At 39.5% G+C, this 15,154-nt stretch overlaps 1 pseudogene across 1 annotated transcript in view; it reads left to right on the top strand.

Annotated features, from left to right (window-relative positions):
- The first annotated feature begins 8,087 nt into the window (after nt 1–8,087).
- Nucleotides 8,088–15,154, top strand: part of LOC311139233 (nuclear factor 1 X-type-like) — an 88,573-nt pseudogene continuing 81,506 nt past the window's right edge. Inside the window, exon 1 of the transcript XR_014615224.1 lies at nt 8,088–8,193. The product of XR_014615224.1 is annotated as a nuclear factor 1 X-type-like (transcript). The remainder of the gene's footprint in view (nt 8,194–15,154) is intronic.

Below are 15,154 nucleotides of genomic sequence, written 5' to 3'. Positions count from 1 at the left end.
TAAAGCTGATCCACCTGCTAATAAATAATAAAAAAACACAATATGGAGAAAGAAAGAAGTTAGAGATTTTAGGAATAATATGAAATATGACTTTTTTGTTCAATTGTGGGAAATTTTAATTAAGCTTACAAAGCATCTTTACTGTACAGTTTTAGGATAGAATTCTAGCTACATCATTGTTTCCATGTAGTAGCTAAATCCCACCCTGATCTAAAAAGACTAGAATATTGGCAGCTGCTGTTCTCAAGTGAATAGATGTAAATAATTACAATGATTTCCTTATCTTTTATAAATAATATGAATCCATATTTGAAATCATGTTTAATACAAATGTAGATACAAAGAGATACATACGTTTAGATAAGAATAAGGAAACATTGACACAACGGTATCCATTAGGAAAAGCAAATGGATGCCTGTGCAAGCAGAGGGTGGATTGGAATGGAGAGTTGAATAAATCAATTTCAAACCAAGGGATGGACAGAATAGCAGATGAAGTGGATGAATAGAGAGAGGGAATGAAAATAAGCTTTGGAGAATATAGTGAGAAAAGGAGAGCTGGAGAGAGGTATGGAGAGATAGCAGATGAAGATAGACAGTAGGGGTGGGGGGTAGCCGATCTGAGAGGGCCAGTCTCTAATGGGTCTCCCTCTCTCTTTCATGGAGAGCCAGGAAAACAGATTATACCAGTGCTGGTCTCTCCTGGGGGAGGACAACCCTACTCTCCCAGAACCCCCTTCCTTTAAACCCCCCCTGCAGCCCCCCTCTCCATGGGACTGGCTGGAGCCAGACCTGAGTAAATCACAGAGATGAAGAAGTGTATTTCCAATGGGGCTCTGAGATATGGAGCCACACATGTACTGAAATGACCAAAGAAATGACAGAATTTCGTATCTTTCCACACAGGAACGAGATGTTGGTGGCTTGCTTTTGATTGCAGTTCATCAGCCTGAGAAAACACTGCATTGTTTCTCGCTTTGTGTGGAGAGATAACCTTGTGGATTTAAACATATACAGAACACTTGACTTTGTTTAAGAAAAAGCCTGTGTGTTCCCTTACAGTGGCTTTGAAGAACTGTGAGCTGAGCTTTAACTGAGAGAGTGGGAGCTGGCACAGAGAGAAGTGTGTATCATCATTTACTTTGTTCTTGTCATGATTAACAGCATCTCACCAAGCACTTCACTCATGCACACGTGTGCAAACAATACACACACATCCAAATGCCATGCACTCATACAAACATAAATGTCCCTTTCTCATAAACACATGCGCACGCACACACTCGCACACACAGACAGAGTTAATCGGACCTCTAAACCCTCCTTGCTGGTGGAAGATAAGCGGTGTGCTGGTTGCCCTGCCCTCCTGAGAGGTGCCTTCCTCTAGCGGTGCCGTGTAGGAGCCTGATAAGGCTGGGGAGTGTGGGATAGCCAGGGACAAGGGACAGGGACAGCTGCACTACTGCTTCCTGCAGCAGCCACCCTGGCCCTGGTCCCGGGGCCAGCCAATCACAGCCTTCTGTCACATGCTATTTATCTCACCGCTGGGTGCCTGGAGGTGGACTCTATACCTGGACTGGTTAGGTGTCTGCCTTTGTTACATACAGGGCTGTGGTAATAGGCCTAATGCATCATGTGTAGGCCACCGTGTGTTTATGCGCGTGCGTGTGGATATGTGTTCCTGTATACAGATGTTTTAACACCCTCTATCTCCTCTGTGGTTCCACAGGCTTGATAGTTCCACTCCAACAGAAACTCATTAGGGGTGGAGAGTTAATTAAGCAGTAATACTTTAAAACTGACATACTTTCAAAGCACCTTTTTTTATTTAAAAGTCATTTTCTAGATGAAATGTACAATCTACTGGGACACAGAAATGTACACCTTTAAGATGAAAGATCCTTTGAAAAACCAATTTTGTTCAGGAGATTTATGGTAGGCCTACCTAGATGTTCAAGATGCAACTTATTCTCTGTCTTTGAAGCTGTAACCAATTTATGTACTGACATTTAGATCATGAAAGAACTATACCCGCCTGAGGATATATAGCCTATAATATTATGCCATGTTTGGGGTCTCTGTTTACTATACTGGGGACAAAATGACAGAACAGAAAAGCAAACAGTAATTCTGCCTAACATCACTCAAGCAAGCAAAGTCCACATCCAAGTAGGCCTATCAGCTATGAGACAGGTCAAGTTTTATAAGTTTACTGTAGCCTATAAGAATAGGCCTATAGGTCATTTTGTGGGTTTATGTTATGCTTGCTTATAGTTAGTTCAAGGCAATACTCTTGAGTTTAGATGAGCCATGGCATGGCATGGCCAATGTTGTAACCATGTCGTTTGGGGTCAGACCCCTTCCCACCTGGTCCGGGAAGGAGTAAGGTTAAAGGAAAGCAGTATGGCGACCCACAGTTTCTAAAATTCGGTAGTTTGGTCAACACGGGCCACGGTCTGCTAACAGCTGGTTGTTCAAACAGTATTGCGCGCAGGTTATAGGTCCAGTTGCCTACGCTTGCTTTGCAGTGAGCTACGACAGACAGACTGGGGACAGGGTATGCATGAGAGATAACCGTTGCATTGCTGTTTTGAAGAACTGTGTGTGAATAGGTGAAGCGAGCGTGTAAACAGCCCTTTTTAGTCCTTCCGTATGGGAAGTTATCGGCTTACAGTACCTGTGGTGGAGAAACAGAGGCAGTGAATTGGGCTGCAGGGCTGCTGCTCTTTCAGCCAGTGCCCGTTCGCATTGCCAATGTCAGCATTCCTAAACACGCCGTTGCCTAGTGGAACTTTTGTTTCCCGGTTTTTGTAAAGCTCAAGTCGAGAATACTGGGTAAACTGTAGAGACACCGAAGGGAATCCAAGTAAAGTCCCTGGTTAGGGCAGGAGAGCGCGAGAAGGAATTGAATAATGGAATTGGGAAATAAGGGCTTACACTTTACAACGCTGCCTGAAAGTCCATTTTCATTTTAATGAGAATCAGATAGCCTATGGTTGTAGCTACTGCTACCTCAAGAGCAACACTGTTTCGTTTTCTTTAGGCCAAGAATGGATTGTGAATAACAGTTTTTGGGCCCATCAGAAACACATTTTTATTTATCGGCCGTGGCTGTGCAACGAGAACAGTGCTTATAAAGATTCACAGGATTAAGAGCCATGTCTACTATGTCTACAAATGGCATGCAATTATTTTGCTGGAGCTGATGCAAAACTGTCGTGGCTCTTTAGTTTTTGGCCTATGCTCACTATAGGCCTACAGTACTAAGACACATCATGCACGCTGTGAGCTTCTTTGTGTTGGGCCTAAATCTTTTGTAATTATTGTTATAAATTATAAACTACTTTAGAACATGCTTAAAAACTCTTAAATCACAACTCTTAATTTCTAAGTGAAAGTGCGGAGAGTAGGCTATATCACATGGACTTGAAAGGTTGAGTAATAAAATGAAGCAGATGCATTAGGCCTAGGCCTAGGCCCTACTTCGGGTTTTGCCGGATTGGTTAAATACGTGTTCAAGTTCGTTTGAGTTGATGTAGGCCTATTTATTTCGACAGAAATAGAAGGCTACCTATTTATTTATTTTTATCGAATGGCCCTCTTTGACTTAATCACTATATTAACTGAAAACTTTTTGAGGAGTTTTTGTTATACACTCATTAGTGCGCCAGCCAGTGCATGAATCTATCTGCTCTGCACTGCATATAGTGAACACGGTCAATTTTGTGTTTGTAATATGTAAAGCTTATTTGTATTATTCGATATCAGTGTGCAATAATGCAGTTTTTACATTTTAATAATTTCACATGCAGGGAAGTGAAGATTGACATTACACTATGTGAGAAATCAGACAAGGATGGTTTCTCTTCAACATAAATAAATCACTTTGTGTGCTTTTACATTGTTGCCTATATCTAATCGTTTAGATAAATAGGCTTCTCATGAATTCAGATTACATAGGCATTGAGAGCCTACATGTGTAGGCCTAATGTTTGGGTGACAGAAAACTATTGATGAGGAAGATGTGGGAAATCAGGATATGATACAATGCTTAGCTTTACTAAGTTGCTTAGGCCTATAGGCTATATCATAAACGAATAAAGTACTAAAATAAAATATACACAATTGGTAAAATAATAGAGAAGTGTATTTTGCAGTTATATCCTACACTTACAGGAGTAGTGTCTGCCTGATATCGATGCCGACAGCATCGTCAGACAGAGAAATGCATGGTCTGGCACTAATATGTAGCCTACTCCCTTGTTTTTTCCGGAACTATATTGAACCTTCTTGTCCAAGCGAATACCAAGGTTATGATGATGACTTTAGGTTTAACGTCTTGTGTGATGTTTGCTTAATGACAAAAGGCTGAGTATGGCCATTATGTCACAAACAGGCCTAGTTAATATTACATGTTTTGCTTTACACATTTTATTGTATAGATATAGGTCTACTTGTATCATATCTTAAGCATTATACAATTTTTCTTCTTCTTTAGGCCTAGAACAAAATAATTATTTGTCTGAAAGTTAACTGCCTAAACTGATACCTGACATACATTTTGAAACAAATTATAGCACCCATCAATTTAAAGAAACGTTTTTATTTTTATAAAAAGGTTTCTACAAAGAATAATTTTAAAGCAGATTATATGAAAAAGTATTTAGGCCTAATCAAATCAAATCAAATAAAATCAAATCAAATCAAATTTTATTGGTCACATGCGCCGAATACAACAGGTGCAGACATTACAGTGAAATGCTTACTTACAGCCCTTAACCAACAATGCATTTATTTTAAACAAAAAAGTAAAAATAAAACAACAACAACAAAAAAAGTGTTGAGAAAAAAAAAGAGCAGAAGTAAAATAAAGTGACAGTAGGGAGGCTATATATACAGGGGGGTACCGTTGCAGAGTCAATGTGCGGGGGCACCGGCTAGTTGAGGTAGTTGAGGTAATATGTACATGTGGGTAGAGTTAAAGTGACTATGCATAAATACTTAACAGAGTAGCAGCAGCGTAAAAAGGATGGGGTGGGGGGGGCAGTGCAAATAGTCCGGGTAGCCATGATTAGCTGTTCAGGAGTCTTATGGCTTGGGGGTAGAAGCTGTTGAGAAGTCTTTTGGACCTAGACTTGGTATCAATACAGCTTAGTTAAATGTGACAGACATGTTTTAACACTTATTGTGTTGCAAACCACACTAATATGTAGATGTAGACCTATGACATAAAACATTCAAAGAATAAACAAAATGTGTATTTTTATGTTTTTTTCCCCAATGGTTAAATGACATTAAATAGACAAGGGCAACCTACATCCAGAAATTAATATTATAATAATAATAATAAATAATAATAATAATAATAGTAATATTACTAAAGCTAACCTGCGGGTCTCTCACCTGAATTCCAGAGGATTTTAGATTATAATTTGAATTGGATGTAGCCTATTATTGGACATGGAAACTGTCTGTTGAAGTATCTAAAATGTCATCCAAATCAACCACTTTTTAAATCTATGAATACAATTTAAAAATAGCCAAACTGTGTCTTTGGGGATACGCTGCATTTATTAATATAATCAATTTCGTTCTAAAGCAGAGTTGTATTATAGTAAATTAATTTTCTCGTAGAAATGAAACAAGTGCCATTCTGATCTTCTCATGTCCTCATGTCTCTTTAGAATTAAATCTTATTTATTTTTTATTTAAAAGTTAAAAATCGAAGAATTGCAGGCTTCTGACATTATATTGCAGTGCAGGAACTTCGTCTGGGGAGGCAATAAATGAGTACTTCCAAGGATGATTAGTAAAAATAAAAGTGATTAATGGTGATAATAACAATAATTGAATGTATGTATTTAAATTAATCAGTGTCTAATAATAGCCTAATAATAATATTACAGCAATTGTAATAATGTTGGGATCATTGTTTTCTTTCTTATTTTTGTTATTGCTGTATCTTCATCATCATCATTATCATCATCATAATCTGCTCTTCTTTAGCTATTAGATTCTCCTGAAGTTGTAAACCTGCAGTAGCCATAATAAGCTCTATCACTAAATAACAGCTTGTGTTTCTCATGGGTCCCCTGTAGCTCAGTTGGTAGAGCATGGCGCTTGCAACGCCAGGGTTGTGGGTTCGTTTCCCACGGGGGGCCAGTATGAAAATGTATGCACTCACTAACTGTAAGTCGCTCTGGATAAGAGCGTCTGCTAAATGACTTAAATGTAAAATGTATTTCTAAATATAAGGTCATAAACTTATATTGCGGAAGAGGAGATGAACAACTACATTTTACATTTTAGTCATTTAGCAGACGCTCTTATCCAGAGCGACTTACTGAGCTACAGGGGTATTGGAATCGATTGGGCACGCTCATACTTTGTGGCATCACAACTCTTACATCGTCTTACCTTTAAGGTCAACTCAGAAATGTGTTGGAATAAATGAATATTTTAATAAAGTCAAGTCCTATTAAATGTCAAATGAATTTCATTGCCCAGTATTGTTTGATATGAATAACACCACAGTAATTTGAACAGGGTGCAAAAACGATCAGCCCCATCAATCCGTGCACCTGTCCCGTTCTTGCTCTAGGCCGAGGCTACATTAAGAATGAATAGTTTGCTTACAATAGTTGGCTAAATGTGGATGAATTCTGTAGAAAATTTAGTGGAAATAATTATGTAGCCTACAAAACTGGTGGTAAATCCTCGTTTAATCTTGTCCTTCACTGCAAGCCAGAGAAAGTTATTCCAAACCTGCTCTGTTTTTACTAAAACGCACAAACATGACAATTTGGGGCATATTATTGTGTGGGAAAAAATGTCCGTTTGTATTAATTTAGACTACAAAATATTTTCCTATAGCCTACTCTGGCCTCATATAAAATATGTAAAATATCTGGCATGACTAGCCTAAATATCCATATAAAAATCTAAGAAACATATCCCTGCATGCAGTGTGAACTGATTACATATTTGTTTTGGATAATGATTAAATGTTATCTAGGCCTAATACCGAGAAGAGAGGTTTGTAACTTATAGCTTATATCATTGACCAATGTTTAAATTATTTGGAATTTATCATTCCACCTCCCCCTCTGCTCTCCCTCCCTCCCCGCGTCCCTGCTCTGCCTCTACACTGTAGCGGGTGAGTGGTAATCCCCTGCCGTCCATGGTTTACTCTGAGCCCGTATTTAATTCCTCTAAACCCCCAGCTGCCGTCCTGGTTACTCACTGAGCACGACAGACTGTGAACCGCTCCGTTTATTAATAATTCACCAGCCCTCCGCTTCTCCGGCCGCGATCTACTGCTGCGCCTCCGCGAGCTCCGGACCGCCGGATCACTCTTTCTCGGTTTATTACACTTTAACAGCCGTTAACTCCAACTATTTAATTCACTCGTCATATGTACAGGGATTTAGCGTATACATATGCGCGTTCTCGTGAAGTCGCCTGGCATAGTGGAATGATCAAGTATCACCTCTCTCCCAAACTATGATATTGCAACATCCATGGTGCCAGATCTTGTGCTAGTTGTGGTCTCCTTTTTTCTTGAGTAAATATGGGCATTGAAGAACAGGTGAAGAAGAACCAAAGGGAATTCTATTTTTTTTATTTTTTTTATTAGGACCAGAGGATGAGGATAACACACAGAGTTCCTTTGAGGCACACAGAAGCAACAGCTGATTTGTGAGCGTGTAAGCAGTCTACTTACTGTCGGTCCCTTGCAAAGAGAGACCTCTGCTCTGTTACTTGGGAGCTGACGAGACGCTCGCATCGTGCACGGATTTGCCTCGCGGGGTATTCGGTGGACAAAGCGGACGGAAGGGATGGCGCACTGACAGGCGACCATTGCAAGTCCTCACAGCTCCGACAACCGCCGTCCGTGTTTTCATGGAAGTCCCACGCATTAATAGCGGACATAAACACCCCGAATGAAGCCGGGAAGTGGATGACTTGGATAAGCCGTCTCCCTTCCCTTTCCATGTTGGAGGAGAACAGTAAAACTACAATTTAAAAAAATGTTCACATGGCCACAGGCCGTCCCGTATTAGGGTTATTTTGCTTCCGGTATCAGAAGAAACGAGTAGTTTTCTCTCTCCCACACTTTTTTTGGAAGCTGAACTTTTTTAGAGTGGAAAATGGGTATTTGAGACTGTTGGCACATTTCCCTCCTCCACAATGGTACGTGCTGTGTAAATCAATAATTTGCTATTTTATGCATCTGAAAGCTTGTAAACATCTTAATGTTTTGTTTAAACACGAAAACATCACGCTAGTGCATCAACAATTATTAATGATAATCCCAAAGTTATTTTGTGAGTGGTTTAAGGAGTAATACCATACATTAAAGTTAACTTTGCACTACCCAATCTCATATTGATACTGTATAGGATTTTATGTTAAATCATCAATGGAAGTGGGTTATATTTTAACAAGGATAACGCGGATAATTTATCTTCCTTTACCCTCCACTCCGCTACGTTCCCGGGGCAGTTGAGCAGCTTCCAGTCGTTGCAGCTCGTGGTCATGCTGTCGCCCCCATATTGACAAGCAGAGCACTGCTCTCCACCAATCAAGCGTCTACTTTGATGTATCTATATTATACACGAAGTCAACGCAGCGTTGCACAACCCAAACGTGAAAGAAATTGAATAAGCAGTAACATAAAAATCGAAATCACCTAATGTGAATAGTCAACGGGCGCACTTACTTTTTGGTTTATAAGTGCATTTTGGCTACAGTTTATAGGAGATGTTACCCTAAGAATTGGACTTTATTGCTGAAATCAATGTTAGTTGTGGAAGATAATTGGCGAGACTGCTTTCCTCTCGTGCTCTGTTAACATGATCTACCGGTATAACTTCTTACCGACTGGTGCGTAATTACGCATAGCTGTAAAGGCTACTTGTTGAATTCAGGTCAGTAAGGAGAGCACAAGGCCATTCTAATAACCACTAGGCCCACCAAGTCCACAGCACTGGTCCTTGTGATGCTGCTTGTGATTGCATGTTATGATATTGTAATGGAGAGTTTAGTTCAGTAGAGGTTAATTTCCTCTATGGCTTAAAACATTTAACATGAGTTTCTTGAGAACAGAAAATATTGCTAAGCTATAAGTAGGCCTACACCAAAACAAAGTTTGATATAATCTTTACACAGTAAAGTAGTAGAGTGAATCATGTCTCTAAGACTGTCAAGGAAAAACTTGATCTGACTTCTGATTAAATGTAAGCACAAAGGACATATATTCTGCTCCTTTATTTGTTTAGTGTATTTTTCCAAAGTAGTCCAGTTGTGGGATATTGGGTAGAAGTGGACTGCTATTAAGTTCTAAATTAGTCATGGAAAGTAAAAGTGTTGTTTAATGAGTTATAATGTAGCTGTCAGGTTCTTGACCTTTAGCTTGATATCTTGGCATAGGATCAATTGAGTTAGTCATTTTGTGAACATTGCCTATTGAGGAACCACTGACATATACAACCTTGAAGTTACTGATAGATTCCTACAATTCTATTTGCACATGAATATGGAAAATTATTTGTATGAATAATTATTTGTTTACTTGCACACTGGCATGGCACTAGTCCAAGTAGCTCATCAGTACCTTAATATAAAAACAAAATTCAGGACAGGCCTCACATGGGATTATGTTGATTTGTTTTTCAGCTACTTAGCAAGTCACCTCTTTTTAATGAAAAGCTAGACCTAGAATTTCTGCCCAACATTTTCTAAACATGTAAACACGCACAATCAGTATTTAAGGATGCTAAGGCAATCCTTCAAACTCACCCTGTCCATTGAGTCCTTCACGTATCAAATATATTGTAGTTTAGGAGTGCATAAATATATGCATATATTAAAGAATAACATATAATTTATATGCTTCACAAATTAATGTATGCTCTCCTTTCTAAGTATTCTATAATGCCCTTCCCTCTATTGACTTCAGGCACTAAAAGTAGTATTTTCTCGAGTGCTACATGTTCTGGCCCATGGTCAGGATGTGTGTGATTTGTATGAGGAGGAGTACTGTGTCATAATCTCGAGGAGCTGTGTAAATTGTTAGGTAATTGTATATCCCATGCTGTAGATGTTGATGTGTATGTACAGAGGGAGCAGCCCACCACATGATCAAACAGGCGGTTTCCAGGCCGAATGTTTTCTGCAGCTCTTGGCTGTCGCTGCCAGTGATGTCATCTCTTACTGTGTATATGTGGTCCTCCTTCGCCCTTTTGTGATCTGTGGTGTAGAGGCTACCATATCCTCATTGGCGTTGCAATCCAGACGAATGCTAGGGTTTGTTTTTGTTAAATAAACACTTGGGAGGAGGTGATGGCATGCATATGTGTCATATTAACTCCTGGATGTGATTCTATAAAGGGTGCAGAGAGTTGTCTTTCAGTTCTGATCCGAAGTCAGTTTCTCATTTCATCTTAAAGGTATGTGGTCATGTAAGGTCATCTTAGATTAGCAGTTCGGGTAGACTTTGGGCATATGGTAGTGGAGCCATAACCTTTGAGGACTATGTACATAGATTATGAACATGGATCAAGTTTTGGTAGCTATCCATATGCTGCAGAAGTTGTGTTGCATTTTGAGCCATCCTGATTCTTCAGAATGAGGCCCCCTGTTTTAGAATGCCAGCCTCAGCCGTTAAAGGCATCTTACAGTGCCCACTGCAGAGAGAAGAAGATGTACACATCACACCCATTTTTACATTTTAGTCATTAGGTAGACACTCTTATCCAGAGTGACTTACATGAGCAATTAGGGTTAAGTGCCTTGCTCAAGGGCACATCAACAGATTATTCTACTATTTTTCACCTAGTCAGCTCGGGGATTCAAACCAGCAACCTTTTGGTTACTGGCCCAACGCTCTTAACTGTTAGGCAACCTGCTAGGCTACCTGCCACCCCTCACTAACCTGTTGTCCCTTGGGCACACATTCATTGTGCACTATAATGTCGTTTTAGCGTCAGACCAAATTTAGATGACTGTGAGCAGGTCATAACATTTGTATTCAAAATACTGCCTCAAATGTTTTATATAGTCCAGACTCAGCCATAGTACTATGCCCACTGCAGACTGCATACCAACGCTTAATGAGTCATTTTATTCCATTTAGTTTGGAACTGTTTTACAGTGTCTTCTGCCCTCCTAGTTTAATTTGAAATAATTTCCCAACAATATATTTATTTTTGCTTGCTCTCCAGTTGAGGGTCTCTAATGAAGAATTAGAGCCAACACCATTATTCATTAAACTGAGCTTAAGGGCTATTTATCAGTCGAGCTGTATTTGCATATTACATTTTTCTACATTTCTTCTGTATTTAGAACCAGGTTGAGCAAATATAATAAACTGGCATCAAATACATTATCCACACCTCAGACTTAAAATGGAATGCACGAGAAAGAACCAAAGGCAAACCCCAAACAGCCCTACAACAATAAACAATCTCCAATCTCCAATCCCACATACACCCTTCTAATTATTATCCCCCACCTCCCCTCTCTTACCCCTCACCTCCTGAGAAGCAGGTGTAAAATATCACATTTTCCCAGCATTTTTCCCTGAGGTGGCTCTGGCGTGGACTCACACAACGTACATTTCCCCTTTCATATTTCCCCCCCACATTTTTTAACAAACAAGTTCCCCCTCCCTGTCCTCTCTTTGATCAGCACAGGTTCGTTAGCTTGTTACCGAGTATACAGTGAGAGAGAGAGAGAGAGAGAGAGAGAGAGAGAGAGAGAGAGAGAGAGAGAGAGAGAGAGAGAGAGAGAGAGAGAGAGAGAGAGAGAGAGAGAGAGAGAGAGAGAGAGAGAGAGAGAGAGAGAGAGAGAGAGAGAGAGAGAGAGAGAGAGAGAGAGAGAGAACGTGTATATGTTTTAATTTATCCTGTGCCATGAAAAGATGGGCAAACCCCATACATACAGTCAGGTCCAATAATTATTGGCACCCTTGATCAAGATGAGCAAAAATGACTGTATAAAATAAATAATACAAATACTGAGCTATATTGTATGCTCAAAAAAGGGGAAAATATATTATTTTATACTAATACAATTGAGAAAAAAAGAAGAAACCCGCACACTGCTCTTGATAGTACCACTGCTCTTTAATAAGCTTTACATATCGTAAAAAAAAATAATCTGAAAATGATAGGGGTCAAAATTATTGGCACCCCTGTTTTCAATAATCTAGCACACTTCCCTTGAGAGGATAAGAACACTGAGCCTTTTTCTAAAAAGTTTTATGAGACGGAGAACATGTTGGGAGGGATCTTAGACCATTCCTCCATACAGATTATTTCTAGATCCTTGATATCCCTCGTCTGCTCTTATGGTCTGCCCTTTTCAATTCAAAACCACAGGTTTTCAATAGAGTTCAAATCCAGAGACTGAGATTTGCAAAAAGTCATCAACATAAGGGAATTTCATATTTTTTACCCAGCTTTTAACCTAAATCCAATGACATGGTGAATGTTTTAGTTGAAAGTAGAAGTTGAACTGACGTCTGTGCCCAGTGGATGTGGTCAGAAGACATGTAAATAGAGCTCTTTGGCCACACAGGGTTTGGAGTTGAAAAACAAAAGCATAAGCAGAAAATAACCTCATACCTACAGTAAAATATGGTGGTGGATCTTTGATGTTATGGGGATATTTTGCTACCACTGGTCCTGGGGCCCTTGTTGAGGTCAACGGCATCTTTACCAAGTACCAGGACATTTTAGCCAAAAACCTGGTTGCCTCTGCCAGGAGGCTAAGTGGATCAAAATCAAAATCCTCAAGGAAATGATTAATTGACCATAAAATCAACATTTTACAATGGCCATCTCAGTCTCCGGACTTGAACCCCATTGAAAACCTGTGGTTTGAATTGAAGAGGACAGTCCATAAGAACAGACGAAGGATCGCAAGGGGAGGGTGCTAGAGTATTGAATACAGGGGTGTCCATAATTTTGACCCCTATCATTTTGAGATTTGTTTTTATTACTTGTTAAACTAAATCTCTTTCTCTGAGTAATTAGTATAAAATAATATTATTTTCCTAATTTTTTTTGCAAACAATATACAGTTGAAGTTGGAAGTTTACATACACCTTAGTCAAATACATTTAAACTCAGTTTTTCACAATTCCTGACATTTAATCCTAGTAAAAATTCCCTGTCTTAGGTCAGTTAGGATCACCACTTTATTTTAAGAATGTGAAATGTAAGAATAATGGTAGAGAGAATGATTTATTTCAGCTTTTCTTTCTTTCATCACATTCCCAGTGGGTCAGAAGTTTACATTCACTCAATTAGTATTTGGTAGCATTGCCTTTAAATTGTTTAACTTGGGTCAAACGTTTTGGGAAGCCTTCCACAAGCTTCCCACAATAAATTGGGTGAATTTTGGCCCATTCCTCCTGACAGAGCTGGTGTAACTGAGTCAGGTTTGTAGGCCTCCTTGCGCGCACACGCTTTTTCAGTTCTGCCCACAAATGTTCTATAGGATTGAGGTCAGGGCTTTGTGATGACCACTCCAATACCTTGACTTTGTTGTCCTTAAGCCATTTTGCCACAACTTTGGAAGTATGCTTGGGGTCATTGTCCATTTGGAAGACCCATTTGCGACCAAGATTTAACTTCCTGACTGATGTCTTGAGATGTTGCTTCAATATATCCACATAATTTTCCTTCCTCATGATGCCATCTATTTTGTGAAGTGCACCAGTCCCTCCTGCAGCAAAGCACCCCCACAGCATGATGCTGCCACCCCGTGCTTCACGGTTGGTATGGTGTTTTTCAGCTTGCAAGCACCTCCCCTTTTCCTCCAAATATAACGATGGTCACTATGGCCAAACAGTTCTATTTTTGTTTCATCAGACCAGAGGACATTTCAGAGGACATTCCCCATGTGCAGTTGCAAACCGTAGTCTGGCTTGTTTATGGCGGTTTTGGAGCAGTGGCTTCTTCCTTGCTGTTTCCTCCAGCATCTTCACAAAGTCCTTTGCTGTTGTTCTGGGATTGATTTGCACTTTTCGCACCAAAATACGTTAATCTCTAGGAGACAGAACACGTCTCCTTCCTGAGCGATATGACGGCTGCGTGGTCCCTTGATGTTTATACTTGCATACTATTGTTTGTACAGATGAACGTGGTACCTTCAGGCATTTGGAAATTGCTCCCAAGGATGAACCAGACTTGTGGAGGTCTACAATTATTTTTCGGAGGTCTTGGCTGATTTCTTTTGATTTTCCCATGATGTCAAGCAAAGAGGCACTGAGTTTGAAGGTAGACCTTGAAATACATCCACAGGTACACCTCCAATTGACTCAAATGATGTCAATTAGCCTATCAGAAGCTTCTAAAGCCATTACATCATTTTCTGGAATTTTCCAAGCTGTTTAAAGGCACAGTCAACTTAGTGTACGTAAACTTCTGACGCACTGGAATTGTGATACAGTGAATTATAAGTGAAATAATCTGTCTGTAAACAATTGTTGGAAAAATTACTTGTGTCATGCACAAAGTAGATGTCCAAACTGACTTGCCAAAACTATAGTTTGTTAACTATGTATGAAAAATGTATGCACTCACTAACTGTAAGTCGCTCTGGATAAGAGCATCTGCTAAATGACTAAAATGTAAATGTTAACAAGAAATTTGTGGAGTGGTTGAAAAACGAGTTTTAATGACTCTAACCTAAGTGTATGTAAACTTCCGACTTCAACTGTAGCTCAGGGTGCCAGTAATTATGGACCTGACTGTATATAGTTTGATGAGAGAGATTGTGTGTCTGCAGCATGTGTGTGCGTAATAAAAAGAGAGGAAGAGATGGACAGAGAGACTGGGCAGGATTCAGGTCCCAAAAATACTTCAATCAACTATTAGACTAACGAAAATCTGAGACATTGATTGTCATTTGGAAAAGAAAGCATTTCTGCCTTTGTTTTGGTTGCTGGTCAAACCCACACAGTTAAATTGAGCATTCACTGCTAACCAAACATGGGAATGTTAAGAAATCAAATCTTGATCAATTACATTTGATGAACATTTGAATTCGGTAAAACACATTTTACATTACATTTTAGTTATTTAGCAGACGCTCTTATCCAGAGCGACTTACAGTTAGTGAGTGCATACATTTTCAAACACTA

Source organism: Coregonus lavaretus (genome assembly GCF_964263955.1).
Source record: "Coregonus lavaretus genome assembly, chromosome: 2".
Classification (NCBI taxonomy): Eukaryota; Metazoa; Chordata; class Actinopteri; order Salmoniformes; family Salmonidae; genus Coregonus; species Coregonus lavaretus.
The sequence above is the reverse complement of the archived record's forward strand: the minus strand, read 5'-3'. Positions and strand labels throughout refer to the sequence as shown.